The sequence below is a fragment of the Peromyscus leucopus genome, chromosome 22 (assembly GCF_004664715.2).
Source record: "Peromyscus leucopus breed LL Stock chromosome 22, UCI_PerLeu_2.1, whole genome shotgun sequence".
NCBI lineage: Eukaryota > Metazoa > Chordata > Mammalia > Rodentia > Cricetidae > Peromyscus > Peromyscus leucopus.
The window spans coordinates 19,697,827-19,701,733 of NC_051081.1; positions in this window are offsets into that span (position 1 = coordinate 19,697,827).

Sequence of the window (3,907 nt, forward strand, 5' to 3'; positions counted from 1 at the left end):
GGTGGTGATAGGGAAATATTAAAAAAAAAAGTCTTTCCCTTAATTAAACCATTATGTTTCCATAAGAACAGAAAACTGTATATACAGTAAAAACACTGCAATGTATAGTATGTGGCAGGCTCAGATCTGAGCCCACATGTTTCTAGTTGGCATTTACAGCATGATGGCATGTACAGGGCAAAGGGAATACATACATGGTGTGTTCAGAACCAAGGCTACAGTGAAGTCATGCTATGCAACCCAGGAGGGTTCTGCCAGACTCTGTGGACACATGACACAATTGGTTTTGAATTAACTTCTTTTTTTTTTTTTTTTTTTTTTTTTTTTTTTTTTTTTTTTTTTTTTGGTTTTTCGAGACAGGGTTTCTTTGTGTAGTTTTGCGCCTCTCCTGGAACTCACTTGGTAGCCCAGGCTGGCCTCGAACTCACAGAGATCCACCTGGCTCTGCCTCCCAAGTGCTGGGATTAAAGGCGTGAGCCACCACCGCCCGGCTTGAATTAACTTCTAATCAGTGCCCATTCAGAAACCTTCTGCTGGTACCCAAGTTTTCAACCCCCCACATTCAGTTTGGTGATCCCATGTGAGGTCACAAGCTACAGCTTAAGCTGTTGTTCAGGGTACAGATGAAAGAGCTTGATCTGGGGACTTCACTTGTAATTTGTAACTTTGGATAAGCCTTTGAACCACCATAAATAAGCAGAGAAAGCCTTAATGCTGGAGCCAGAAGTCCTAGTTCTGCTTCTCTTATATATTGGTGTAAATTTTTGTGTAGGGAGCTCTCTGGTCCTTTCAGGACCCACTTGCAGCCCCTGGGAGGACTGTAGGGGGAAAATCTTCTGGAATCCCTCCCCTTCGGGGATCACCTCAGCCAATGAGAATGATTTGTGGAAGGTCAAGTTCTACCTGGGCAGCCTACATGCTCTGAATGACCAGCAAAGGGATGTCCCCAGTGCCAACTCGGAACAAATCCGCAAGGTTCTCCTGGTTCCGGAGTTCACTGGCGAGTCGCAGGGACTCTTACTATAATTATATATCCCAGTCCAGTTTTCCCTCTTCTCACTTTTATTCCATCCCTTCCTTTGACCAAATCTGCTCACATACCTCTAATGCACACCCTGCCCTCTCATGGAAAACCTCCATCTCAGAGCTCCCTCTCCAGGGACCTTCCGCTATGGCATTTCATGGCTCTGAGGCCCACTTACACCGTGAGTGTGCCTAGTCCAGTGGGCCTGTGGTGTCCGTTAAATGAGATGACTTCAATGAAGCGTTCAGCTTGTTCCCTGATGTGAATTAGGAGTTCTGTGGGCTGGCTATGTGTTTGTCTACCACACACTGTATCTTTTACAAACAAATATAAACTACTCTTAAAGAATAAATATGAATCCCAAACCAGGAAATAGAGAGATGCTAGTTTTATTATTTGTTCCTTCTCTAATCATAACAGAACTCTGATTTTTAGCTAGGCACATGATCGCTTAGAACAAAACCCTTCCAGTTTCTCCAGAAGACAGATATGTCCATGTGATCGGGTGCTAGCCCATGTGATATATTAAAAGCTAACATATGTAACTTCTAGAAACAGGATTCCCTCTCTCCTCTTTCTCCTCTTTCCCCTCCCTCCTCTCTGTCTCTCTCTTCTCTGTCTCTCTGTCTCTGTCTCTGTCTCTCTCTCTCTCTCTCTCTCTCTCTCTCCTCTCTCTTCTCTCTCTTTCCTCCTTGATAAGATGTGACTAGAACTTCTGAAGATATCTCAGACCATAAGTTGATCTTGGAATTGGCAAACAGACTCAGCAGGCACAAGATAGCAGCATCTTGGGTCACCCAAACCAGCCCTGGACTGCATCCAGATTAATACATGAGACACAAGCCACAGTTATCTTGCATCATGAGGAAAGCCCCATGGCAACAAGGACTTCAGGGCCCAAATGAGTGTGAGACAACCATGAAATGGTGAGGAAATTGGCCAGTCAATAATACAGGTAGTGCTTTGTTCTTTCAAAGTCCTTGCCGTCTCATTTTAATAGCTCTGTAAGATAAGTGATTACAGGAACACACCTGCAATCCCAGTACTTGGGAGGCTAAAGCAGGAAGATCATGACATTGTGGCAAGCCTGAGCTACATAGGCTTGCTCTCTCTCTCTCTCTCTCTCTCTCTCTCTCTCTCTCTCTCTCTCTCACACACACACACACACACACACACACACACACACAGAGAGAGAGAGAGAGAGAGAGAGAGAGAGAGAGAGAGAGAGAGAGAGAGAGAGAGAGAGAGATTCCTCATCTCTACTTTGCAAATTATGTAATGGAAGCTTATGGAGACACGTAATGACTTTCCCCAGTCCATATGAATAGAAAGCAGCAGAGTCAAAGTCAGAATCCTGGAGATTGGGTTCCTCTTTTTGTACCAGAGGTATGTCTTTGACAATTCACTCTGACCAATTTAGTCGACATATTGATTACTTTTGTTGTTGTTGCTGCTGCTGCTACCAAACACCTGACACAAAAGCAGTGTATGAGAGGAAAGGTTTGTCTTGGCTCATGGTTCAGAGGAACACAATCCATCATGGCTGTGAGAACAGGCAAGCCTGTGATGCTGACTGGGAAGCAGAAACAGAGCAACGCCAGTGCTCATCTGCCTTTCTACCTTTTTCCTTTCATTCAGTCTGAGACCCCAGTCCCTGGGATGATGCCATCAATGTTAAAGACAAGTCTAACCTCCTCAGCTAATCGCTCTCACGTATACAATCTCAGGTATGTCTCCTAGGTGATTCCAAAGCCAGTCAAGCTTACCATGAGGCTCAGCCATCACTGTTAACAGAGCTGCTGCAAATGCCAAGAGGTCCTATGCAGGGGAAACTCAGTTCTCAGGACATCTTCCATGTTCTAATGCCCTCTACAGACATTAGGTGAGTTCTTGCGATACAACGGCCACCAAGTTTTTCATGCCAACTCTTTAACACATACTACTCTCCCTTTCCCTCCTGTTAGCTCTGCATTCTGCATGTCTAGTTCCTCTTCCAGTCATGCTCCTGCCTCTGCAGGCCTTCCTGGTATCTCCAGGAGGAAGGAGCTGTTTCTCCACTGTCCTCAATCACCTCACATATCTCCCAGATGGGCAAAGGCTTTTCAGCCAGATCCAGGCTGACCCAGAAAGAAGGAACTAATAAGTTCTGAACAAGTTCCCTAGATCTAGAGCAAGAAAAGGGAACAATCTTCTTGGGAGAGAACAAGGAATCATAAGGATACTATTTTCCCAAGGATGTCACAGCAAATGATAACAAACTGGATGAAACAGAAACTAAAAATTCAAAACCATCTTGTTGGCAGGGTTGGATCTGTTTGGGTGCTCTCGGGGACACTGCGTTCTCTGCCTCTCCCCTGGAAGCTGGAGACTGTCAGCCATCCTGGGCATCCCTGGGTTGTGGCAGCACATTTATCTGTCTTTACAATGCCTTCTCACAATATCTCTGTCTCTGCATTTACATTTTCTCCCTTTAAAAGGACACCAGTGACTGAATTAAGGCCCACACTTGATCCAGTATGGCCTTCATCATCTCCTCATAGCCTCTGCAAAGACTTTATCTCCAAATAAAGTCACTTTCTGAGGTACTAGAGATGGGATGTCAGCACTGTGGGTGACACAACTCTACCAACAATGAAAGTTAAGCAGAGGTTCTGCAGCCGAGGAAGCTAGTTTCTACAACATTTGGTTCCACTGCCTTTCTGATCTTGTATAGGCGAAGTCACCTGTTAAAGCTTCAGATTCCTTCTCCAAAGAAAGAAGCATGGGAGACATGTGGAGAGGTTCAAATGAGGAAATAATTGTAAAACACCTGAGTTGATGTTGTGAATATGTTCTTTTCTTCTCCAGTTGGGTACCAAGAAAGACACTGGGGTAGTGTTGGGG